A 26,746-nucleotide genomic window follows, 5' to 3' on the forward strand; every position below is an offset into this window, starting at 1 on the left:
CAGGATCTAACCTTTCATTAAAAACACCCCCACTCAACAAGATGTCTCCTCAATGAATGGATCCAGAGTGTCTCTTCCCTTTGTCTGCTATAATGTTCCTCCCCCCCTTTTTTTTTTTTTTTTGTTAACCTCCATGTGGTTTCAGTTGCTTGCAGTTGTCTTTGATATCTTTCCATTGCCTGTTCTATGATGGGGCAATGGTAGACAATTGTACTTTTCATTACCTCACCAGCTAACCAGGGAGGGATGGCAATTCCCTGATACATAAGTAAGCTATCATCACCTGATATTACTCCCTGGTGATGTCTTTTAACCTTATGGCCATAAGGGCATAAATGTCAATATAGTTACACTAATCCTTAAACATTATCTGAACACACATCACGCATAGATTATGAACATTAATAAGTGACAAGCTTTCAATAGAGACCTTACATGTTACCCTTTATGGACAAATACCCTGTAAGCAGTGTGTTTGATGAGGCAAGTTTGTCAGGTCTGAGATGAGAGTTGTTTGCAAAGAAGAGGGGACCCTTTGCCAAGGGGCGTTTGTATCATCCACTAAAGTCATTGGGAGTCTTTCCATGGACTTCAATGGGCTTTGGATCAGGCCTTAAATGAAGAAACTGCACAAGGTGCAAGCTGCCTCTGAAATCTTGAGTAGTTGAGAAGATTCCAGATTTTCCTAACACTTCAATTTGTTTAGTCAGGATGTAAAACAATATCCTACATAGTTAGCATCCTGCTTCTCTCCCCTTTCATCAAAAACACTGCCATTTCTAACCATGCTTCTAAATCAAAGTATAGTCAGCCTTGGTGCTTCAACTGCTAGTATAACACAGAGGTGGGGAAAATTAATAAAAATGAAAGATTTGCGAGATGGCTCAATCCACATAATTTATGTTTGTTTGGGGGCGAGGCAATTTTTTTTTTTAATATGGTTATTTGCTATTTGTGTGATGTCATTCAACTGGAAGAATGATTATCAGTAGGAAGATAATTTAAAACTTCAATGCATGGATTTAAACAAAAAAACTTTTTCCTTACACACCAATAAAAATGAAAACTAAACTAATATACAAATATACAACAAAAAATCTACCTATGAACTGACTCTCTCACTCTCACACACACAAACACACAGAACTAAAACTCTGAACTAAAGTCTCAGAAACTAGTTCTTTGGTCCTTGGTCTGTTGAACTGCAGTCAAAATGCTGAAGAGGACTGAAAGCCACAGGCCAGGATTACTGCATTCATCCATGGGCAACTTCAATTTTAAGCAATCGTAGACCCTTTTTTGGCAGTTAATCCAACTGCTATTTGTTCAGCTGGCTGACTGAGCTGGAATCTGTGCCAAACAATTTGTCTAAAATCAATGACCACAACATATAACATGCAATAAAATACAGTCTTCATACATCTGTAATTTGCCAAATCAAATTTCCGCTCTAGCAATGCAAGATCCCCAAATTCCTGTATGTGGTTACTATCTCTTTGCCTGGGAGGGAAAAAACCCTAACAATGTTCGATCAGATACAACAAGCTCTAGAAATTAACAATTGCTACATAATGATGTAGTAGAATTTGGTGGATGTGGGATTCAGCTAAGTTCTTTTAAAGTGCTGATCTACTCCAAAAAAATGACTTGTTCAAATAGTATCAAGTGGTTCCATGTTTACCACGTCTCAATTACTTCCCGATCAAACTGTTCAGTTTATGAGTAAATAAAACAAAACAAAACAAAAAAACACTACTAGCCCTGTAAACGAAACCTGGAATCTGAGAATCAAGATGAATTTTTTTCTTCTCCTGCCTCATAATCAATAATAAAAGTTCTTCAGACAAATTAGGCTCCCAGATCCACCTGTGTAACCCAATGTCCTCAAATTGTGTCTTCTGTGACAATTGTGCAAAACTACTACTGCCCACAGTTTTGCACAGGCATAACTGACTGGACCTTAGTGAACAATCCTGCAGACAATGCGGAAAAAGGAATAGAAGCCAACTAATTTTTCCTTTCCATTGTTAACTCTGCAGGGATACCTAGAATAAAAACAGATTTGTGTCATTGCTATCAACAGACATAAGTTGGGATATGTATAGCGAACAGCCTTGTTGAGTAAGAAGCTGCCATTTTTACAGTCACTTTTCAGACTCTAACTGCACTATTCTTATAGTTCTTATTCCCTTTTCTACTATAGTGCTAGCTTCATCATGCTGTCTCAGCTTTTAATTGCTGTCTTTTTATTTTGTTCCCCTGGATAATCAGTTTTTACAGTAACACTGACAATATATTCCCTGTTTAGCCACTAGGCATTCTAACACTAGTGAACACACAAGCCATTATTGGACTGAATTCCTGGAATTACAACAGAAACTGGGATTTCTGTAGAGAGGATAGAAGAAATGCATCACTCTGGTGTGGTCTTCCTGGCTAATTAAGTAGTAGTACTTGCGTACTTTGAATGGGTCTGAGGCTAGACGGTCACAATGAAAGATCTGGATGGGGAGATCTATATCAAGGTGAAATGGGGGAATCTACAGGGCTCGAATGGAGAAAATGAAACAGAAAATTTTCTTTCTCCCAGAGAAAAGTCTCCAGAGACCACCTGATTCTACCCATGGCCCTCAGCAGTCTGCACTGGTAGCATTTCTATGGAGCCCCAGACAGAGTTTAAACCTGCTCTCCTATGGCAGAGAGCAGCCATTCTGCCTGCATCCCCATCCAAGCCGAAAGACCTTGCTGGTAGAGCTGCTTCCAAGCACACAGGTACAATGAAAATTAAACACCCTTTTGTTTGATGAATCAAGCCCAAGTCTGTATGGTCAGAAATCCATACAACTATGTATCCTGGGGACCAAATAAGATTTGACATACATGATTTCGAATTGTAAGAGGAAAACATCTGAAAAATAATGTTTAACAAAGTTTGTGTTTTTTAAATTTCATTAACAAAAATCATGTCAGGTGTTTTTTAAAATTACAATTTGATTTCAAGATACCATTATGGAGCAGCTCATTTTTCAATGCAAAGAGTATGACAGGCATCCAGTCAAAACATATTTGACTTTATTCAATATAATTTTAATATGCAAAATACTAAAGAGCTATAAAAATATCATCTGGGATTTTTCCCACATTTACAAAGTCATAATAACAGCTACATTATCCAATGCATCAAATATAACCTTCTAAAAAATAATAACCATGAAAGAAGGACCTTTTTTGATTGGCTGGCAATCAAAGATTTACCATATTTGTTAAATCCATGACTAAATAGCTCAAGAGAGATCCACAGCTTCATGTCTCAAATCGAGAGAGACGACTAATGATCACTGTCATATAACTACAAAACAGAAGGCTCTCCCTTACTTGATAATTCTTGCTTTGTTGAAAATATATTGATTGCCTAGGAATGATAGAATAGGGTACACTGTAGTAGTTTTACATTCAACTATGGAATTATCAGTAGGGGTTAGGTTTCTCCTATACTTACAAAAATCCCAGGCTTGAAGACTTAAAGCATAGAGCAGAGGTTTTCAAACTGTGGTCCGCGAGCTCGATTCAGGTGGTCTGCGGACAGTTCCCTCTAAGGTGGGTGGGCGCACACAAGAAAATGAAGGGCCACCCACCTAATTAGTGGAGCCATGCAGGCGTGGCTCCACTAATTAGGTGCCTGGGCCCTGGAGAAAACGCCTATGTAAGGTGAGGTGGTGGCCTTGGGGGAATAGCGGGTAGGTGGGAGGGGACAGTGAGGTGAGAAGAGGGGGTGGGGGTTGGGGATTTGGGACATGCAGAGCTGTGGCAGCCAGATAATGAGGCAACTTTCCCCAGCTCCAGGGCTGCAGCTGCCAGGAAGAGATGGCCCTCCTTCCCAGTCTCAGCTCTGTGGCTGCTGTGGCTGGGGAGAGACACACACCCCTCCTTCCCTGCCCCAGCACAGGGGCTGCTGCAGCGGGGGAGAGAAGGCACATCCATCGCATTAGAAAGGTAAGACTACTGATATTAAAATATGAGTTGTGTGCTTTTATTTATAGAACAAAAAATCATTAATTATTATTAAGGGTTTTTTTAATATAGCGCTTTTATCCAAAGTGCTTTAAAATAGTTAGCTAACGGTAAAAACAACATTTGGAAAGATTATAAGATTATTAAGTGGTCCGCTGAGACTTTCAGCAATTTTCAAGTGGTCTGCAAAAAAAAAAAAAAAAAAGTTTGAGAACCACTGGCATAGAGTCTTTTCAAGTACATATTACTGCTACCTCATCAAAGAATGCAAGCTTCAACTGGTCTTGTTTTCTCCTCTTTCTTCTAATCAGCTGAAATTGTAAACTGGGATTTGAAAATGAAGTGTTTCAGCAAAATATGAATCCAAGCACTTAAAGGGTCAAATATTCTCAAAGGCTGATAGTTTAGTAAGCAGTGTTATTGCTTCTGAGTCACACCCACCACACCTCCTTAAATGTATTGCCATTTATTAGTATGTCACAACACAGGATCTGCACTGCCACTGAAGGGAGAGTATCTGACATTAGAAATCCTATAGCATCTAGCGAGGAAAAGAGATTTATTAAACTCTGTCATATCGTCTTTGCTACTGTGCCCCAAGAAAAGGATAAACTCCCTAAAATATACCTCCTCAGAATCAACTTGTATAAAATACCAACAAATGATAAGAGTTAAAAACAGAATTTTCTAAAGACATTACAAAATTACTAAGCCTGAGGCTAGTCTGATAGTAAGAGTGCTCTGAATGGCCATGAGCAGATCCATGCTCATTTTCTGGCCTCGGTTTCTCTGGCCTGCAGCATCCAAACTGTTGAAAAGTATGAATGGGCAAAGGCTTTCCATCACTCAAGAGCAACTTCCCTGGCCAAGTAAGAAGCCACATTGACAGGCTCAGAGGAGTCTTGTTGAGTCCTCCTTGGCCAGAAAGTTAGTGCCCATGTTACTAGGTCTCTCTGATAGCATTACATTATGATCACTTGATCAATCAGAATGGCTCCTTCATATTGTTTCACAAAACTCATAATTCAAATGTGTTTTGTTTTTTTAAGAAGGTTCTAAAGTGAAGGTCCTTCCTATGAGGTTCTTCTAACTCACCTAGTTTGAGGATGCCCAAAATCTTTAGTTAATAAACATGGAAGCCAGTCATCAAGCTTTGAAGTGTGCACTCTGTAAGTGAGATGTTGTGGTGCTTAGTCTTACAGTTCTTTTCTTAAACACCACCGATGAAGAACATCAGGAACACCCCCTACAATAGCCACTCAGGCAGCCCCTCCTTGATTATCAGAGCAGCACTTAAATGGAACCAACTGTTATCTGAAATGGAGTCACATTCTCACCTTAAATCAGGGAACCCATGATTCTGTTTGGATAATAGGAAAGTCTGGATTAGTGTGGAATGAATAATCAAGGTTGCTCTAGGTTATCTCTGAATTCACATAATTAACAAATGCATTGCTGCTGAAGCATCATTTATAAAGCTGGCTCCCAGTGCCTAAACTTGCAGATAATGAAACACAGAGACAAGACAACCACAGGCTCATTAGTTTGCGTTATAGAACAGCTTGTAACATGTATCAGCTAAACTGAGCACAAATTTAGAGAAATATTTTGTTCCTTTGGGAAAAAAAAAATTCTAAGTCACATACTCCAGCACTGAACCTTCATGGAGGACTATTCACATTGTGAAAAAGAAAAATATGCTACCCATAGCTGTTTAACTACTTTAAAAGTTAGTATAAATCAATTCATTTCCTTTAGTAGGTTTAAAAAGAGTTTGATATACAGCATAGAGAAAAAGTGATCTCAAATATATTCAGTCGCTGAATGGCTTTATTTATGAAAAAAATGTATCGTCATTATCATTCATTACTTTAGAAGGGTCTTGCAATCTAAAGCTCTTCAAAAACATTCATGCAGCACAGCCTGGAAAAGACCAATCATGATGCTAGCAACATTGTCCATGCTTTAATCTATTACCTTCCTCTGGGATTTACCTCTTAATCTCTTTTTCTGGAATTTATTTGTTTTACTTTATGTGAAGCTTTCTGATTTGTTATGGCTTGTTTTGTAGCTTTCTTTATTTTTTAAAATAACTGTTTGTGTTCTTTAGACTTAATTTAAAACAATCTTTAAATTACATTTTTCAAAGTTTTAGGCCATTCAGCATTTTAGATGAATTTCAATAAATTATTGTGCATTGAAGACTACGTACATTCCACATCTATTTATCGAGAGAGCGGTAAGGGGTGGCTTTGTGCTCTGATGTATTACAGAAGCTATTAAAGTGGATCTCAGTCTGGGGAAGGTTTCAAAGCATCCTTCTAAGACAAGTTATTATTTCTGTCAGGTGTTCTCTTAAAGTAGGTGTCACCCGATCTGCGGAAACTGATGTGCAGTGAGTGTATTCTTTTAACAAGTATATTTTTGTCTCAAGGTGAGTTTCACTGACCTGACATCAATTCCTCTAATAAACATACTACAAAGAATGATCTGCCTCTCCTCCATTTTACTCAAGTTTGAACATTTTCACTACGTATTTTCTTTTTTACTAGAATGTTAGTTAAGTTGCTTGTTTTCATTATTGAGCAGTAATGCAAAACACCAGGACTTAATTTTGCACCAATCACCAGGAGACCTCTAGGCTGAGATTTTCAATTAAATGTTGGGGATTTAACATCCGTTACTTTTACAGCACTGCTTTGAAAATATCAATCCTAGTTCTTATTGTGATGCTCGTAAGTGCACTCAGATTTTTATTAAACACAAAGAATTCTAACAACCGAAACAAAGAATATTTGTTGTAAATTTCATTGATTCCTTGTTGTTTCAGTTAGAATTCTTTGTGTTTAATAAAAATCTGTATTGGCTTTACGTGGCTGACCAGGCACAAATTTCTGTCCCTACCTTCTCACACTGACAGTTTTCATTTTGATACACTGTAAAAAGACGCATGGTTTTGCAATATTAAAGAGTTCTATGGGCACCAATAAAAGAAGCATCACATAATTCACTGGAGAATCTTGTGTGTGTACTTTAAGCAGTGAAAGAACCTCACTTCTCTTCTACATCAACAAAAAAATGCTTAAAAGCAATCAAAAGTGGTATCACCACATATTAAGGGGAGAAGGCAAATTTAATCCCGAGGCCTCACTCCTCTTCTTAAAGTTTAGCAAGCAAATTAAATCTTGTGAACAAAAGCATCCCCGGAAAGCAAGTCTCTAGATAAATTGTATTAAAGCAATTCACTTAAAATGCACTAAATGCAATTCAGAGCCTTTTTCAACCTTCCCCTACTTCCAAATGTTAAGTGACTAAATGTGATTTATACTCTGATAAAAGTCAGAGTACAAGCCGACTGTGAATGTTTCACAGGCTTTCCGGGGGGAAACAATTTTAACATAGAACACGTATTTAATACAATCCTAAAGTTGCCTGTAAAGGATCCACACTTCACTGCACGTTCTAGCCTTACCTCACTACTGCAAAGGATCTCTGCTGATCCTAAACTGCATTCCTTCATATCAGACCCAATTAAAGAACTGGAGAATCAGAAAATGAGACATTCAACGGGAGGTATTCTGCATGATTCATCTTATTCATGCATCAGCCCTGTTTTCCAATGCTATGCGGTAAGTTTTACAGAAGTTGCCTTCTGGAACCAGACAGTGCAGCTCCGTGTTGAAGAACTAACACTCTACTATCATCATTGTGTAATCATCACTTCAAAAAGGTGCTTCTGCATTTTCTCTCTTCCGTCGGTCATTATAAGGAAGGGATTTAAGAAGGATGTTCTCAAACTCCTAAGGAGTTTCCACCAGTTACACACAATTGACTGTCCTCCTTTAATCAAGGGCTTATCTAGGTTCAAACATCCTAAGTCAAAATATATAAAGTATTACGTCCTTCAAACTAAGCTATTTGTGGCCACTCCCCTCTGAAGGGTACAGGATGCAATAGCTCCATCCTCCCTCAGCTTCCTTCCTTTAGTTTTCCATGGGAGAATTCCAAAGAGCGAGTTACGTCCCATATGTCATTAAGCAGACTGATGTAAACAGGAGGACTTTAAAATCCCAGAAATGACAGAAAGCCAGTCACAACAAAGAACAGTGGGGAGCTCACTGGGAAAGCTGGCTTTTGTTTTCCCAGTATTTCACCACATCGTATGATTTCCCTGCAAAGCCATTTATTTCAGAGCAGCTCAGGTTGCTCTGTGTCATTCTGCTGGTGCAAAGATGCCATAAAGCTAATGTAGCCAGCCACTGGAGGATTCCTCAGCACAAAAGGATCAACGGATGGCAAAGAGCTGCTTTTACTAGGCCACCCCTTCCTCGAAGGCAACATAGGTGGCAGGGACAGAGAAAGGCAGCATGGTTAGGGGTCCCTTATACCAGCTGATCTGACTGCTAGAATCCCTACTTGTGGCCACTGGCAGCTGGCATAAGGCTTCTCTAATTTATCTGTGCCAGCATGGCCCCAGGATCGGGGAGCACAAAAGATGGTTTAAGGCCAGTTTGGCACTATGTTCCCCTTCCTAAATGTCTCCGAGTTCTTCAGTCATGCTCAGGATCTGGTCCACAAGTTCCTCACCAAGCCCTGCCTTACCGTATGTTTGTAAAGCATTGCATAGGTTTATAGTGCTAAGAGATTTTTGTTATTTTTGATAATTAGGTAATTAATATTGACCAAAACTGGACCCAAAACCCCACAGAAGTGTTCATTCATACTCGAGAGAACTTTCAGTGAAGCGCTTCCAATCAATCAGGTGAGATGAACTTGCTGCAAACAGACTTGGTAACTTCTTTATTATTTCCATAGTGCCATCAGTGCACATGACTTTTTACGAACAATCAGAGATGCAATCCCTGCCTCAAAGAACAGTGATAGGAAAAATCTGAAGAAGATATGATAAGGGAGATTTAAAATACAGTATAGCAGAAGACTGAGGGGCCAGATGCTGCTCTCACTGAAGTCAATGGCAAATCTCACACTGAATTCTATGGTCAGCATCAGGCCTTATGGGATGAACAGCGCAACTCTTATCTGTGTAAATAGTTCAGCCTCACGTGAGCAGCTCCACAGTGACTCAGTCGGTCTACAGGCCATAGAACTTCCCCCAAATAATTCCCAGAGCATATCTCACAAGTGCCAAATTAGAGGTAAAATAACCTCCCTACTCCTGTCCCGTTTATGCATCCAAGGATCACATTAGTTGTTTTGGCCACAACATCATACTAGGAGCTTATGTTCAGCTGATTATCCACTACACCCTAAAATCTTTTTCTGAGTCACTACTCTCCAGAACAAAGTCCACCATCGTATACGTATGGTCTACATTCTTTGTTCCTAAATGAGCTGCCATATTCCTCCAATTTTCTACTAGTTAATTTTTACTTTTGCTCCAGATGTTGCACAGAAGTGGAAACCCCAAGAAGTCTCCAGTGCTGCACCCAAACTGTAAGCTTCAAATATGTTACGTTACTAAAGTTGAATTAGTTGAGGGGTGAGGAAGGCACTAGTCTCTTGTTTTCATGCAAAGCTTTATCCTGCCTTGCAGCTCGTACCAATGTATTTCCCTCCCTTTCTAAACCCTCTTTTTCATCATCATGGATACTGACATTTTAGGTGATTATTAGAGTGTCTCTATGCTGTCCTATGCAATACGGGTCCTTGGTGATATTGGATTCACAGGAGCAGTTCAGTGGGTTAATTAACTGGAACAAAGGGCATGAAAAAGACACTACAAAAACAAAAAGTAACTCCTTTCAGAAGTGTCACAGAATACAGTGGTGAGGAATTGAGAGGAATTCCACATTTCAGTATTTCAAGTTGACATCATTTAAACTCAAAGTATTCAAAGACAAAAATAAAGCCCTTCACCCATCACACTCTGGCAAAGATTCAAGAGTGCAATAACAGGAAGGAAATGACCTCAAGATTAAACTCTTTCCTGAAGATCTCATTAATCCCACTGTAAAATGATGTGCATTTCACACTCATCTACATCTTACGTGCATCCTTTTTATACATTACTTGATGGCCACAGCACACTTCTACATTTCTTCTGCAATCTCTCTTGGAGTGAATGGTCTCTACTGTGCAATACAAATGCCAGGATATCATGGTCCATGCATACATATCTTATACAACACAGCCTGAATTTCTAGAATATTGAACCACAAAAGGCAACTAGAATCTAAAAACAAACAATGCATTATGTGGTATGAAAGAAATATTATTAAAATATTTTTTCTTAGAGAATAACAGTCACTAATTTATCCCTTACCTAAATCACAGCTGTGTTGTGAGGTACTGGTAATTAAATATTTTAAAGTGTTTTGTCATCTTCACATAGAAAGATACCCTACAGAAATGCAAAGTATTGCTATATCTTCCATCATTTAGCTTTTGATGGGTAAGTATTTCATATTTTTAGGGAGAAAATAAGAGGATGACAAAAATAGCAAGTAAGAAGAGAAATACTGTGAAAAGACTAGGTAAGAAAAAGGAAAACTCTGTTCTTCATGCTGTCTCTCTCATTCTTTTTTCCTCCCCACACAACCATTTTTGCTTCCTTCTAACTTTTAATTACCATATTACTTCATCTCAGCTTCTTATATCAGCTAGTTTTCCTGTAATTCAGTTCCTAATCTACACACATAAACTTGCAACATAGAGGAGGTACAAATCCAGAGGAGTGATAGTAAGGAGCTCTCTTTTTCATCCATTTCTCGACCAGTCTGTACATGGGCCCAATAGGAGGTAGGTATTAAAAGAGGTTTACAAAACTGCTACTATGATGTCAAAGTGTGTGCCATTCAAACAAGCTTCCTAATAGTTTGTAGACAGTTAACATTATTGTACTGTAACAGTCATTAGGAAATGTATAACTCTGAATACCTTATTCATTTTGCTTCTAAAAACACACAAAGTGGGCCTAACTGTTTTCATTTATTTCTTACTCTCCCCAAACTTTGATCAGAGTCAAGTGTAGTTTTAGGAGTCAGGTGACAAGATTATGGAGGGAAATGTTAAACAAGCCTGAAGGCCACATACAATATCATTCTGGAGCAAGGATGATTACACAACATGCTGGTGGACATGTTGAGTTGCATCTACACAGCTAGCATCATGTATTATCCACTTCTGAGAAGGCTTGTTTTAAAAAGAAAGACAAGGGCAAGCTGCTGTTACGTGTGTCTTTTCTAGAGTGTCTGGAGATTCTCATATGGTTAGGAATTTTCTATGAACTTAATCGGATACTTTTCTGAAGGAAGCAGAATGTGTGCACATATAATGGTTTTCTTTGGCAATACTTCAACTACTCTGTTTAAAATGAACAAATAAATGTCACCGCTATTATTTTCCACCTTGTGTTAAGACACTGTGTACATATCCTGGCTGAGCTATCCGTGCTATTGAGTAAAGACGACATTCTTCCCTCTCCATGTTAAAAGGTCTATAGGGATGATAGGCTTTATCACAGGAGACCCTCTGCTGCTCCATGCATCATGGCCTTTTGGGTGGCAGAGTTAGGTGCACCGTAGAAGGCAGGTTTGGCAGTTCAAATGGAAAGCAGAGATCGAAAGTACAAGGCATGTTCCTGTTGAACTAGGCTCAGAAGCACTCCCTCCCAGGACTGTAAGATTATGTCCCCTGCCACACTGCTTCTGGCTGATGTCCATTGCTAGCCAAAGCCCTTTAGTTTCTTTCCAGTTTTTAAAGTCAAAACTGTTTTCTTTAATCTTGTCTCAATCAATGTTAAAAGAACAGCTACCAATGGAGACTCAAGTCAACAGAGGCTGTTGCTCAGCAGGTTTGACGACCAGGTCACTGACTTAGGCACCTGGATAAGGACATAAGAACGTAACTTGAGGCCACCCATTTTTGAAAATCTCAGCCTTTGCACAAAATTAGGTCAGCACCTGTATTAGCACCATTTCAAGTGACAAGCACACCAGAATACCATGACTCATAACACTGATGTCTCCTACTTTTTACAAATACGTATCATATTGAACTTCACTTTACTACTACGAAGACCCCATCCTGAAAAAGGCTGAAGCTTAACTTTATGGTTAACTTTATGCACTGAATAGTCCCATTGATTTCAAAATACACACAATAGTAAAAATAAAGCTCTTGGAAGTTTAATAAAAAACAAAAGAAGCAGAACATTCTCTACAATATTCAAATTCCTAGCTTTCCCCCCCTTCTTTAACTTTTCCATAGAAGAATTCCAAAAAGTATATGTCAACTTGAGGATGATAAAGCATAGAACTAATAGCAAAACAATCATAAAGAGGATAATATTATAGGTTCATTAACCTAGATTTTTTGTTGTTTTGTATCTAACAAACTGCCTTGTATTTAAATCTCTAGGATCATATATGCAGTTTACCTCCCCCCACACTCATATCCACAATGAAAAAACTGCTGAACCAATGAGCTTTCATGCTTAAAACGGAATCTCATAAAAATACTTTCAATAAAAGGAGATGCATTTGTTAGTTGCAACCTATTTAGAGATTAGCAAATACAGCCTGAGTACTCGGGTTTTATCCTGGCTTTTATCTCTAATGAACTGGACACACATTATTCTGTCTACAATTAATTTACCTGAACTACAAGTTTAGATGCAATGGAGTGAGTTTTCAAAGCATGTTGTGTATTTACTTATACCTTACGTCCCACAAAAAACACAAATATGTATATAAAAAATACAAACAAACTCAAAATATGGCTTCCCGTGCTCACACCAGGTGGCATAAGGACTTTCCAAGGGAAGAAATGCATTGTGTGACATTAACCTGCAATCTAAGCTTCTCGTAGAAGGTTTTGCATAATTTCCCCTCTTAATTGCAGACCTGTATAGCATCAGGTATGCATTTTTTGCTGACAGCACTTCAGCTATACTGGTAAAACACTCCTAGTGCTAGATGTGTATATTACGAGTATATTATACTGGCAAAATGCTCCTAGTCTGGATGCAGCTAATAACAGCAAAACTGCACTTTTGTTGGTATAGCTTATTACAGCTCCTCTGAGGTAAAAAAAGCTATGCCAGCAAAAGTGCAGTTTTGCCAGCATAACTTTATTCACACTAGGGGTTTTTCTGTCATAATTATGTTGCACAGGAATCACACCTCTCCCTATCCCTGACTGACATAGCTATCCTGGCAGAAGTCTGTAGAGTAGACATGACCTAGGTATCTGATAAAAAGTTATGCTGCATGTTGTGTAGTATGAATGGAGGGTTTTAATCTTGACATTAAGTGACCTATTGCTTGCATAAAGTTGAAACTCTACTGGGAAACAAAAATTCAAATGGTGAACAAGGGAAAAGCAGTAGAACCACCCACAATCCATGGAGAGTTGTCAATAGGATAGAATTTGTATACTATAAAAGGTGTGACTGATTTTTTTTTAAATGAAGCAATTATAGGACTATGTGTCTGAATAGCATAAGGCAGTGAGAGATATTAAACATATATTTTACACTTATTTTACTTCTAATTTCTTGGGTGGGGGAGGAGTTGGTTATTTATTTCAGGGCTCCCAAAGTTTCAGAGAGCAGTCCTCAAATGCACTGAGACACTCTACAGTATGATGCATGCCATGACTTCATACACAGCAGAACTTCACTCATGCATAGAGCTATGCAGCACATGGGGATTTTTGTACAGGATGTACTCTAAGATAAAGGATACAATAAAGCTGATGTCGAAAAGGGTGGGAAATAATTTTTAAAACTTAATGAAATCCAAAACAAGTGTACATGCAAGAGAACTGCATACAAGTACAATCAAACCTTGAAGTTCATCAAGATTAGCAGCTGCAGGCCAATTACGGTCTACAAATACATTTCAAAAATCAAACATATCCAGAACAGGAACTTCAGGCCCAATCCTGCTTTCATTAAGTCAATGAGACTTTTCCCACTGATCACAATAGGGGCAGGAGCAGGCCCTTGGATCTTGTGATGCTCAGTTGAGACCATCCAAATGGCAACTTGCCGAGCCATCTGCTTATGAGCTAACATTAAGTACCTTCAGTCCCACATACATATCTCCCATACATAACTTATTCTTCAAAAAGACTTTTGTTTTTGTGAGCAGACAGCAAAGAAGAGTGCTTTAAGTGAGAGACATCAAAATAGATTCACAAATGGCCGCATTCTACTTTTGCATTGTTTACTTGTAAATCTCTAAAAATATCATTTTGAAATGTTATGAAACATACATCTGCCCTTTAAATGCTGTACACGGTTTACTGAAATGGGACAACAGCACAAAAGGCTGGTAGAGATCTTTGTTGCTGCGGTATGTTTTTCTAAGCTTAAAATGACTGACAAATTGTTCTCAATTCTTTTTATTATTAAAAATATCCCAACAAATATAATCAGATATACATCAACAGAATTACTTGGCAACTCTACTAAAATATTTTGCTTGGATACATTAATATGATTGCACTACCAGCATGTTAAGCTTTTCTCAGAACTACACTGTAAAATATGACTCATGTTGGCTACCTATGAAGCAGAGTAGGGTATTTCCAAAACATACTTCCCACATCTTTGCTATTATAAATCTGGAGATTTGCAGAGAACAATTTTCCTGTATCCTTCCTTCCTGTTTTTCTGCCTCCTGTCCCTTTCCTCGAGGATTAGCAGTGGTACTGACTGCACAGGGGACTACCCCACTCAATAAGCACCCTCTAACACTGCTGCTACGTTGTTGTCAGAAGTTCCTGTAACTGTGACAGGCACGACCCATGAAGGGACTCAGATGTTACTGAAAAGTTTTTCTCCTTAGGCTGGCTTTAGATAAAATGCACTTCAGGTTTTATATGGATGAAGTGCAGAGGAAGGGATTGGAAAGGTGAGACCCATGAACCCTGACCGGGGGTCTAGCTGGAATACAGCTCCCTGGGCCACTTTAATAGAATATTATGGGCACTGGCTCTATGTGAGCGCCTCAAACTGGCCCACTCCCTGCTCTACCCATCTACACTGAGTTAGGTAGGCTGTCACAGAGATTCCCCTGTAGCTTTCAGAGAGTGCAAAAGCTGCACATCTGTTTCTGTGGTGCCTCTCACAAAATAAAATGGAATTTTGGGTATTTTATTTTAACTTTCCTTTTGGTGAAGAGTTGACACTGACTGGTTTGTTAGCGAATCTTTGACATGAGGGTTAGGATTCAGAGGCTTTTTGGAAGAAGTATGTTTTCAGACGGGTCTGAAGGAAGAAAAAGTGGGGGAACTATGTCGGGCTGCATCAAAAGGTGAGTTTCAGTTGTAGGGACTGCAGCAAAACAAGCCCACTCACCGGAGTAGACTGGCTACATTCATAAAAAGAAGCTACACACAAAAAGAAGCCATGAAATACACAATACTTCTGAAAATATCCATTATAATCAATTACATGCACTTACACTCATTTCAAAAAACATAACCAAAAAAACTCAAGTTTGATAAAATTCGTTCAATGTTTCAGTAAACACAATCATACTACCAAAATGTTCTGCTGAGATTAGAGGGAGTCGCCCCAATTCCCCTTGCCTCACAACTCCTTGATAATATGTATTTCAAAGAACATTTGCACTGATTTTAGGTTAACGATCAGATACTGTGTCTACCCGCATCTTCCTATCCCTAGAGCCTGGTATGCTGATCCTGGTTTATTACATGAATCTACAGTACAATGAAAAGGGCTTTCATAAATTAGTTTTAGAGGTCAAAAACTGCAGTTGACGGCAGAAGGCCTCAAAACAACTACCAAAGCAATGTTAACTGCTGATCATACTAATGTATCAATTAAAAACGGAATAAGGGTTATTTCTACCCCTATTAGAATTTGATAAATGCCTCAAAAGTTTTCTACAACTATTTGCTAAAAAACTGAATTCACTTCTGTATTGTTTGAGAAGCTTTTCAGCTCATTTTCTATTAATATTTACTGGCAGAAGTGTCTGCAGAAAACAGCAAAATTATTAACAAATATTAGATAATATTCATGGAAAGCAAAGTATAAACGCAAATACTCTTTAGGTCAGGGACAGTCTCTCACTGTGTGTTTGTACAGCACATAGCACAATGAGATTGCAATCTTGGTTGAGGTCTCTAGGCACTACTATGATACAAATTAAAACACACCCTGGAGTATTGGCACTTGATTTTAAGAGTTCTGTTCATCAAATTAAGAAACACAGACAATACCATGTGATCTGTATGTACAATCACAACTACCCAACAGAGTTTGAATTTCAAATATTGAACGCATGTGACAACATTAAATGAAAGATCTACAGACCAAGACATATTCAATAAAGTTGTTCAGAAAATAATAAACTTTGGAAAAATCACTCTGCTCGAATACATGCCGCAAACAAAAAAAGGTTAACTTCATCAAATAACTTATTTGCTACACATTATCTACTCTGCTCTAGCAACAAGAAAATACAGGTCAACAGGTTAAGAAAAATATTTCTTGATAAAAATCACCACTCAGGTGGCACTAAGAGGCTGGAATCTAGCCCCAGCTGACTAGCTGGGAATTCCCCTGGTGTGGCAGAGCTCTCAGCTGGTGTGAAGCCAGTTCCTACATCAAATGGTCTGCCTCACTGCATTGGGGACAGGAGGGGGACAAGTCAGGTGGAGGGCAGAATGCACCTGTGCATCACCAATTACCAAATGGCTTGTGGTACACCAGCTGGAAGAGTAGTAGTTAGTGATGATGACAGTAGTCAGTCAAGTAGGACATGCTCTAAATTCTGCGGCTTGAGAATCAGGGATTCATAACCAGCTCTCTGACTACTCCCTCAATCGCTCCTATGAGGAGCTGATCTTGGTACAAGAGAAAACCAGGCCAGAGTATTCAAGAGCCCATTCTGTGGATTTTTGCCTTTTGGAAATGAATTCAGTATTTTCAGAGGTGCAGAATGACAGCACAATACATTCTGGGTCACACTGATTTACAGCAGCTGAGGATCTGGCCCAGTCTGTGTGCATGACAGAACAGTAGTTTTCTTTTAGTTCTGTGTCCTGCGTAAAGCCAGCAGGCTTGGAACATTTTATTTGTTTGGTTTTTTAAATAATAACGCTCACCTGGGTTCCCAACAGGTAGATTTAAATTTTTGCATGAACCAACAGTGAGGAAAGCCAATGCCAGACACACTCCACGGTTCCTGTTAAGATCAGTCTAACCTTTCACTTACGTCCTGATGTTTCTACTGTTGATTTATATGAAGTTTGTCAAAATCAACAGTTAAAATTTTTTATGTTTAAAACTAACGTCGGTGAAACGTGCCAGAGTGAAAACCCTGGAGACTGTCCACAGGCAGATATATTATGGGGAACAGCAGTATAAATTGCTCTACATTGACCCAAGGGGATCACTTTTAGAGAAGACAGAGAAGTTAGTTCAGTTTGTGTCCCCATTTAGGGCATTATCCCACTGCTGAAGTCAATGGGACCTTTCTCAATGACTATAAGGGAAACAGGATTGAACCTTCAGTTCTTATTTTTCCTGAAAATGCCAAGAACCCTATCAGTTGCGATGGTGATTTCTTGTTGGACTGTTTTAAAATTTGATACACAAATAAATCAATTCTCTGCCTTCAACCAATTCTGAAGGGTGTTTGACATTATGTACAGTTCTTTTGTTGATCTTATTTCTGTTAGCCATCACATACAGAAAGGTCAAATGGAGCAGACAAAACTAGTTTCTGCAACGACATGTTATTTTAAGAGACTATAATTACATAATTTACATGATAGTCAGTAAACACATTTGTATTTGGAACAATCACAGAATGTTCAAATTGCTCAACAGAACAATGTCTTATTGCACACCCTAATGTTTTAAAAGCTACTCGTTATCAGAAACCCATGCTTCAGAACAATAAGAAAGAACAGTATCCTCTGTCATTAGAGCACCTCCAAAGGGAACAATATGGAGAAACATCTTATTAGGAGACTAACTCAGCACAGCCTTAGGTTTTGTATTCACTACTAAATGCAGTAGCGAATGCATATTAGATACCCCCCTGTAAAATCCCAGTACACATTAGGCACTGTAGATTTACCATGAGGTAAACTGGGTGATGTCAACGACAGCTGGTTGATGTATAGTGTTGATCTTACCTAGATACCTCGTGGTACACACAAGTGCCTTGTCTCCATTAGGGTTTTACAGCAAGATAACTGTTGCACATTAGTACACACCTTTATGGCAGTAAAGAAATAGTCTTATTAAACAGGGAAAGTGTTTGGTTCCCCATTAGACTTTGCTACGAAACTGGCTAAAGAGCTATAACTTTTATAACAATTTTATAATTAAAATTGTGATTTTCATTTTTTAAATCAATGCTCACAACAACAGTGTGTACATGGTGAGATCAAGTTCAATTATTTATAGATTTGAACCCAACACTATTGTGACTATGAGATCTACATCAATGCCCTGGCCGACGAAGCAGAGGATGGCCTGAAATACAACAATCTGCATCCTTCCTTCAGAGCCACCACACGCCTAGCTGGCATCCATAAACAGCCTTCTAACATGCTTATCATGAAACCAGACAGCTCTCCCTGCTTATCAATACATGAGGACCTGTACAGATGGAAAACACCTTATTAAAGCATGGTGAGCCATGCCCCTGCTGACTACTACCCAGAGCTATTTGAGCTGGCAAACTGCACAGCTGCAGATCCAGGAATGAACACTGATTCTCCGTCACACGAAGAAATATGAAAGTCCATCCAAAAGTTACGAAATGGACAGGCTGTTTGACCTGATGGTATTCCATACGAGCCGCTCAAACATACTTTGGAATCAGTGAGCACTGGCCTGCATCAACTGTTCTTAACAGTGTGGGCATCAAACAAAGTATCAGCGGCATGGAAAGATGGCACCACAGCGCCCCGGTACACTCTCGAACCAAGTGTGGCAACTACAGGCTGATCTCATTGTTAGTGGTCCCTGGAAAGGTTTTTACTCATGTTCTTCTTGGCAGGATGCAGCAGCTCCTTAACAGACATTGTTGTCCATAGCAATCAAATTTTCCTTTTGGGTGATCAACAAAGGACACCATCCTTCACCACTGGCTTCTGGCTGAGCTGCACCGAGAATTTAGCCACCTGCTTCGCATGGCATATAGATAGATAGATAGATAGATAGATAGATAGATAGATAGATAGATAGATAGATAGATAGATAGATCGATCGATAGATATCAAAGCAGCTTTTGATTCAGTCAGCAGGTCAGAACTCTGGCTATATCTGGTACGTGATCTTCACACAGGTACAAGACTGCCATGTTTCTACACAACCTCACGTGCGCAGCTGGGATGCATTGTCACTCCGGCACTATTCTGTCAAGCTATTGACTAGATTTTAGGTCTTGCCACTCCACTCATTGGAATCAAGGCTAGTCAAGAAGCCTTCACTGACCAAGACTACACTGACAACGCTGCCCTGCATATGGAAGAGTCACAGAATTTCAGGCCCACCTTCCAAAATAGTCTAATGGCAGAAGACCAAGGCCCAGAACCTCAGAACTGGGCCTCAGAACCTCTAGTGCAAGTGGGGTTGAGTACCATGGAGAGCGTTGAAGAGTTCCTCTACCTAGGCTACAAGCAGAGTTCAACCATTCACAGGAACCTGGACATTCTTCAACAAATAGGTCTTGCCAGCTCCTGCATGAAGGCCATGTCTTCCTTATGAAGACAAAAATGTCTCTGAACTTTGTCTCAGTGCAAAATCTATCACACCCGTGTATTACCTGTATTATTATACGGGTCAGAAACCTGGATCCTCTTATAGGCAGACTTGGAGGGGCTAAATAATCCATATGTGCTGTCAGCACCAAATCCTGAACAAATAAATGGTTCGACTGTGCAAGCTGTCATCATCTTGCAAAGATCTTCCCGCTGGAGAGTGGGGGAAGGACCTTGGGGTTACTCTTCTGAGCAGCTGTCTTGCCCAGAGAACGAGGGGATACCAGGTTCTTCTTGCTCTGGATCCCGGTCTGTAGATCTCCTCTGCCACTGCAGCACAGAGGAGAGGAGGGGAGGGGCTGGGCAGCTACCTCTGTGGTCAGCAGACATGGCAGGGAGCCCAGGCTCCAATGGCCAGGTGGGTAGCTTCCCTGACCCTTTGACACTGTGCTTCAAACAACATTCCCCTCATGTGTATGTGTGTGTGGTGGGAGATGAGGGAATAAGCCGCCTCACTTGCTGATCCTGGGGCCTGATCCAGTCACCTGTGCCAGTTTCTGGAAACCCTGCCTATTCCTGAACACTTGAGAGAGGCCTGGGTCTCCAGAGAACAGGCACAGATCTCTATGCAGACACTTAATGAGCAGGGCAGATGCAGGAGACACAATGTCTGGTTTTCCCCCTCAGAGTTCTCTGCCATGCTGCATTCTGCATAGGCACATGGAGAGTCCCAGCCACTGAGGAAAAAGAGAATCCTCTGCTGATAAAGGCTGACCCTGACAGCCTGGTTATTGTATCCTTCTTGTTCTTCTCCTTTAAATTCCTCTCCAGCAGGGACAAGCTGGTCTGCAGACAAAATCAAGCAGTTTCTCAGAGCCTCTGATTGACAGGTTTGGTCTGGCTCCGAGGCTGCATACAGCCATGTACCCAATGTCCTGGATCTGTGGACCTCATTACAAATAAAGAAGAAAATGTGATCAGTTTTGTTAAGACCAACTACACACCATAAACCAAGTTTCAGCCTCTTACTGGTAGTAACATTTCAGTTAATTCCAGTTCTTTTAAAATCAGAGATTTAAAATCTTTTGTAAAAGGCAGTTAAATGTCCAGGTCGTGCATGATGAGAGGAACAGTGATTATTTTCTGTTATTGCAATAAAAATATTTCATTTTCATGTATGGCAACTGTAATCTCATGTTGAAAAGTTAACACCAGGGGCCCAATCCTGTAAACACTATACACATGCAAACTGTGGACTACGACCTTAAAAAGGCATTTTTAGCTGCCCTCTGGTTTTTGTGCAGGCATATTTGCATATGCAAAACTCACAATTATTTGCGCAAATGGCCATTTGTGAATAAAGACTAGATGCCCATCTCATTTGCACAAAGGCCTCTTTTTTTGGAACTGGTAAGCACATGGCAATACAGTACCAACACCATACCAAAGGAAACTCTACAGACATCAGAAACAAGGGGAAAGAGTGTGTGAATAACTCTGTTCTGTCCTTTTTAGAAGCTATTTTGTTCAATAGTAAAAAAAAAAATCATAACATAGTTACATATATTAAAGTCAAGCAGAAACAGTATAGCCCAGAAATAGTTAAGGAGTTTTGGAAATTCTGAACTTCCAAATGCACTTTCAAAGATGTTATTTTTCCAAGCCAGGCATGCACAGGAAATTTTATTAGTTCATTTCTATTTCAGAGCCTACACATTTGTACTGTCCCTGACCTGACACTGGCTATTGGACTGGATCCCGCGTTTTGCGTAACATGTCTTTGAGATCTTTGTTGAGGAGCCAAAACACAATAAGTCTAAATGTGCCCAACAATTTGTCACATAGGTTAGTACGTGGCTGGGTGCACCCAACTCTGCTCTGTATTCTATTTGGACCCTGTCCATGTGTACCTCATCCCTAAGCTAGAACCAAGAAAGTGTGCTGACCTGCAGGTCCATGGTCTCATTTCAAGCATGTGTTATCCTTTTCCTTCCTTCTTTCAGAGCGTATTACAGCTCAAAATTTCTCCAAGTTACACAAGCACTTCTGCAGACCCACTACATTTGCTCTTTTAAAATGTCGGCCACCGCTCTTTCATTGCTCCCACTTCCAGGGCTCCCACTATCTTTCCCACACCTCCATCCACAGCCATTGCAACATCCAATCTCCAGAAGAATTCAAAATAATGAAATAAAAGCCTAAGGTTGCATTCTTCTTTATGAAATAAGGAGGTAAATTGTTATTACATACATTTACCAGGGTACACTTTCCAGGGCTTAAAGTTATTAATAATACAAATATATAGGGCAGAGGCCCCGATACCTGCAGCTTTAAGGTAGAGCAGAGAGGTACTGTATCTAACTTCTATAAAGAGGAATCCTCCATATTATGAGCTCTGCAAACAGAAACAAACTTGTAAAATATTAATCTTCATTTTTTATACATGTGGTCCCCTACCACTGCTGCAGATGCATGTGACTGCTGCTTTCTTCATTCAGCTGTTTTAAGAAAGATTAATAGATATTTGTGCAGCTTCTTCATAACCACTTAAACTGCATTAACCACCAGGGCAGAACTGCAGTGGGACTGGCAGCTGTAGCTCCTATTGCCTGCTGCTGCTTCAACTCTAAAGGTCAAATTAAAAAGCTTATGATTCAAACTTCCAACCTGATCTCTGTATCTGTCCCTGGAGTGCAAGTTCAAGGCATGTGAATTTGCTTCACATGATTACCAGTCACAGAAAAAACACTTGAGACAATGTGAACACCAGAAGGAAAAAGGATGCATTATCTTCAAAATAATTTCCCAGCTATATCTGCTGGGGATTGCGGGGGGGAAGGGTACAACCCATAAACACACCCTTGCAGGGACACCAGCTAGAAGTGGAGTAGCCACGGACAACCTTGCGATACCTAGCCACGTGTGCGAACCATGGATAATTTAGCTAAGTAGGAAATTCTCCTCATTAAAGAGCTAAGTGTTCCAGCATTGCCGACATGAGACAGAAGCCACCAACTGACTGGGTGAGCTGTTTCACAGTAGGAGTGTTCCATGAGGAAACATTACTGCTCTGAAAAGCATTTCTTCATCATTGGATGTTTTTTCTTCTACATGATGCTTCTTATGTTCTTCATTGTGGTATCTCGCCATACTCATTTGGGACACTCCATGCATTATTTTAAGCAGCCTATGTTAACTTCTTATATGGCCTATCTACTTAGGATGACATTTACACTCACATAGTGGACCAACACAACAACAATGCACCACTTGAGTCCCACTTCAGCCATCTAAGCGCACAGGGGTGAATGAACTTTACCCTTAACAAATAAAGGGTAAAGGAAATAATAAAAAATAATTAAATGATGCAGGGCTTTCTGAAGATCAAAAGACATGTTGCTGCATACCATCCCACCCACCCTCTGCATGGTTCCTGAAACAGACTGTTCATAACATTTGTTTCTGATGAAATATTAGAAGTGACTACATGCTACAATACAAATAGTTCAAGCCTCTAAGTAGGAGCAAATCTGATCAAATTTTCTGTACGTATCTCCCCGCTACAAAAATATTTAGCCATTGGATTTTAATTCGTCTTGCTGGAATGGATTGGAGTATAAAGGCAGTTAAAGTGTATATGGATTTGACTCTTTACATGAAGTGTGGCACTTTAACAAATATGTAGATATATCACACGCAACTCCAATAATATAAACCATTATATATGATTAAAATGTAGAGTACAGTTTAATTAGTACTATTAAACACTACATGCTTTGTAACTCTAGTCTAATGATTAAAGCAAAATACATAGAGGGCAGGAAACAAAAATGGAAAAGAAAGGCTTCAGGCTCATATTTTATTCCTTAAGTTTCTTTCTTGCACTTTATCTCATATGTGGCTAAAAAGGTTGTTCGTGGCCTTTTATCCTTAATAAAGGGTGATTTATCTGCTTCTTAGTCAGTCTACCACAATTCAGATTTGCAGATTCTTGATTTGGGCTGAGCAGTCTCTTACAGTGCAAGCCTCCAAAGTTATTGTATCTAAAATAGCCACACTAAAGGAAGGGAAATTGTTATTTTGTTTCTGTACAATTATAGCTCAGAATTGGGGGTTATTTATACTCCATTTCTATGATGCTTTCTGTTACTGGTTCTTAAACCACAGTCCTTTGACCAAAGGCAGTCTGCAGAGAAGAATGGAGTGTTTATGATTCTAATTCATTCTTTCCTGCTACTAAATCACATTAAAAACAGCTAAATACTTTTCTAATACTTTCCCATGTAAACAACTGCAGCAACTACCACAAGGATGCTGTGCAACTGTGAATGGGAGGCAAAATGGTCCACAAAAAAGCCTCTATTTGTTGTGGTCTGCCCTGTGAAAAGGCTTGAGGAGCACTGTTTTCTGTAACTAACTGGAATTATTAAATACTGATCTTGCTCTGCAGTGTTGAGTATATGTATTCATAATGAAGTTTAATTTTTTTAAATGGCCACCACACCACTATCATCTACCCCACTCTGCTTCTTTCATAAACTGTATGCTGAATGTCTAAATCTGCAAACTACTTGACACATCCCTTTTTTAATTTATAGTGCAACTTTCAGGGGCCTGCATACTTACCATCTGAGGTTGTGATCTCATAAGCAAGGACAGTCCAGTCTCATCAGTAGTGGGAATGAAGACTTATGTGGAGAACCAAGATGTTGCAGGAAATGGTGCTGGCAGCTCAGTATATAATCCTCTTCTTTCTGAGTCAGTATAGAGTCAGTTCTCCAGTATGATAGCAAGAAGCATCATGCAGTTGCAAGTACCAAGTTTTGGATGAGATTTATAATCTGAACCTTTGTGATGAGTGTTGCAAGAGAAGGGGGGTCCTGACCAAATTCCAATGTGATTAATTGTATTTGGCCGATTAGACTTCCCAGCACTTTCATTTGGATACCACATTCAATTCTTGTCTTCAACCATTGAGTAATGCAGTTACATACCATTAACAGCTGCCATGTTTCACATCTGAGATAGCAATATTTCCATGGCAGTATTTCAAACAATGAGTAAAAGGACTTCTATTTATACTGTATATGGCTTATAAAGTGTGTAAAACGCTTTCAGATTTTTCTAGATGAGAAGGAATAACAACCTAAATATAACTATGTGCAATAAATATATCATCAATAAATAATACTGCCTCCTCTTGGACCTGTCCCTAGAGAAATAAATGGAAGACTACCACATGTTCATCATTTATCTTTTAATTCCACTCATGCAACAGTGTTTATCTACCACGCACGGGAAACGCAAATAACCTTTTCTCCTCCCATTTAAATCTCTTACAGAGAAAAATATTGGCTGTTTGGCATTCCCTTCTTATTGTTCTACCACTCAACACATATGAGATAAACCTTGCACTGGGAACAACTTTTAAGAAGCCAAATATGACCATGAGGAATTGCCTCCTTTGGCATTATTCTGCACTTTCTTCTCTCTTGTAGTCTCACATTCCCTAGATAATTAGGGGCTCTGGAAAAGCTAGCAATGAACAGATGGGATCCCTCAGTGTTTTGTATTAGTTATTTTAATCATTACTACTTTTCTTTTCCTTCTTTTGGAAGTGTTTTGGACAGGGCACATTTGGCACAAAATTCCCTTGTTTGTCTCGAGTATTTTGCTTCACTATCACCCTGTCTGTTATCTGGGGTTGGCAGTGCACATCCATAGAGCATGTGTGACTGTCACAACTGTTCCAAACCAGCTGGCCAGGCCTGATGTTCTTGGTTTGAAATCAGAGTTTTCCTTCTTCTATGTGGTCTCCCTGCCACAGCTGTTGAGCCCCTCCTGCCTGATAAGAAGCACAAAGAGGTGGTGAAGTAACTTTCTCAATCACCCAGCAGGTCAATGACAGAGTCAGGAATAGAACCCAAGTCTCCGAAGTACCAGTTCCGTACCTGTTTCACTATGCCACACTGCCTCTCCCACACACACACCCCTGTTTTGTCTCTAATGAAGAGAATAATTTAGATAGTTTGTATCACGAGCTCTTGACCTCTCAGTTGACTAACACGCCAGACAATGGAAAATTTGCTCACACACTTCAACAATGGAAATGCAAGTCAACATTTTTGTAATGAAATGTTTCTTGCTACCATCATATGCTCATCAGACCATAACAAGCTGGTTAATTAGCAATGGATGTGCAGGTCACAAAGTCCAGATCTGCATCCAGATCCCAACTTCCCAAAAGTTCAGCAGCACTCAGATTCTGTATTATGGTTCGGCTCATGAGGTTTGGAGCTGGTATCTTGTTAGATTCCACCTCTAAATGTTAAACAATTTTAAGGAAACAAACTTTATCTACTCAATGCATAACATGAAACATACGTTTTACAAAAATAGTATTTTCGCATCTATTTTTAAACTAACTACTTATGATTGTAGTCAGATGCCAACTCAGTGACTTGGCAGCAGGCAGACACCCACTCTTGGGGTGTTTGCTCCTCAGGATGGAAAAGAGTACGTTGTGTGCTCGCTCTCAGAGGGCAAACACGTGTCTGCCTTATACCGTTAGAGGATATATGCAATGTCTTCTGAAATAGTTCCAGAGGAAGCTTAAAAGCCTAAATATATGTTTTTAGCAAGCAACAAAATGACTAATGATTACAAGTACATTGCATCTGCAACATTTCAGCGCCAAAACTCAAAATACTATATTAAGGACACTTGGTATGCAGCTATGCCTCTGTATTTACATCACACCTCTTGAGCCACCCTGATGTCCCAAATTTCATATCAGAAATTCTCCTTGTCTCTTCATAATCTGTAGCTTTCACACATTAGTGACCGGAATTCTGAAATCAGACATTAAATCAATGTTAATTATTTAATTAATGGAGATATCCCATCTCCTAGAACTGGAAGGGACCTTGAAAGGTCATCGAGTCCAGCCCCCTGCCTTCACTAGCAGGACCGTGTTCTAAAATGAAGCTCAGAGTTTTTTAAAATATTTTTCCAAAGC

The 26,746-nt window shown here is 39.5% G+C and overlaps 1 protein-coding gene across 5 annotated transcripts in view; it reads right to left on the minus strand.

Moving 5' to 3' along the window:
- Nucleotides 1–26,746, minus strand: part of HECW2 (HECT, C2 and WW domain containing E3 ubiquitin protein ligase 2) — a 245,333-nt gene that overhangs the window by 120,047 nt on the left and 98,540 nt on the right. The window contains exon 1 of one of the 5 annotated variants that reach the window (XM_034785546.1): nucleotides 24,355–24,437. The exons of 3 other annotated variants lie outside the window; for them this stretch is intronic. The gene's annotated coding sequence lies outside the window, so the exon portion shown is untranslated. Of the gene's footprint in view, nucleotides 1–7,483; nucleotides 7,846–24,354; nucleotides 24,438–26,746 lie in introns of those variants that run through there. One more of the 5 variants, XM_034785545.1, reaches the window with a different exon arrangement.

The sequence above is a fragment of the Trachemys scripta genome, chromosome 11, assembly GCF_013100865.1.
Source record: "Trachemys scripta elegans isolate TJP31775 chromosome 11, CAS_Tse_1.0, whole genome shotgun sequence".
In the NCBI taxonomy this organism is placed as follows: domain Eukaryota; kingdom Metazoa; phylum Chordata; order Testudines; family Emydidae; genus Trachemys; species Trachemys scripta.